The sequence below is a fragment of the Tupaia chinensis genome, unplaced genomic scaffold (genome assembly GCF_000334495.1).
Source record: "Tupaia chinensis unplaced genomic scaffold, TupChi_1.0 Scaffold000551_1, whole genome shotgun sequence".
NCBI lineage: Eukaryota > Metazoa > Chordata > Mammalia > Scandentia > Tupaiidae > Tupaia > Tupaia belangeri.
This window is the reverse complement of record NW_006160063.1, coordinates 30,150-30,980: the sequence shown is the minus strand read 5'-3', so window position 1 is coordinate 30,980 and position 831 is coordinate 30,150.

Here is an 831-nt window from a genome sequence, read left to right as displayed (position 1 = left end):
AATTTCAACCAAGATTATTATATCCTGCAAGATTATTCTTCTTATGGGATAAAAGGATTACAATCCTGTCAGAGAAACAAACCTGAGAGAATTTGCCAACACCAGACTAGCTCTTGAAGAAACCCTGAAGAAAGTACTGTTCCAGGAAAACTAAAGAAATAACAGCCAGAAACAAAGGAATGAAAGGCCATGAAGACAATGGCATACGTAAACTTCGGGACAGGTACGGTGACATCGATAGCAACATTGAATGTTAATGGATTAAATTCTCCAATCAGGAGACACGGACTGGCTGAATGTATTTTAAAAAATCCTCTCTTTCTTGCCCACAGGAAACCCACTTCATGGATAAAGATATACATAGACTGAAAGTGAAGGGCTGGGAAAAGCTTTTCCATGCACATGGGAACCAAAAATAGCTGGAGTCGTGATTCTAATTTCTGACAAAATAGGATTTAAAACAAAAACTTCAAGGAGACAAAGAATGGCACTATATTATAGTAAATGGGTCAATTAATCAAGAAGAGATAATGCTTATAAATGTCTATGCACCTAACACAGGAGCACCCAATGTGAAGGAACGACTATTAGATCTAAAAGGGGAGCTAGACTGCAGCACACTAATTGTTGGAGACCTCAACACTCCACTATCCCCTCTGGACAGATCATCTAGGCTAAAAATAGATAAAGAGATAAAGGATCTAAATGATACCATAAATCAAATAGACTTAACAGACAGTTATAGAGCTTTCCATCCCCAAACCATGAAATATCCTTTTTTCTCACCCCCACATAGAACCTTTTTGAAGATTGACCACATCATTGGGCACA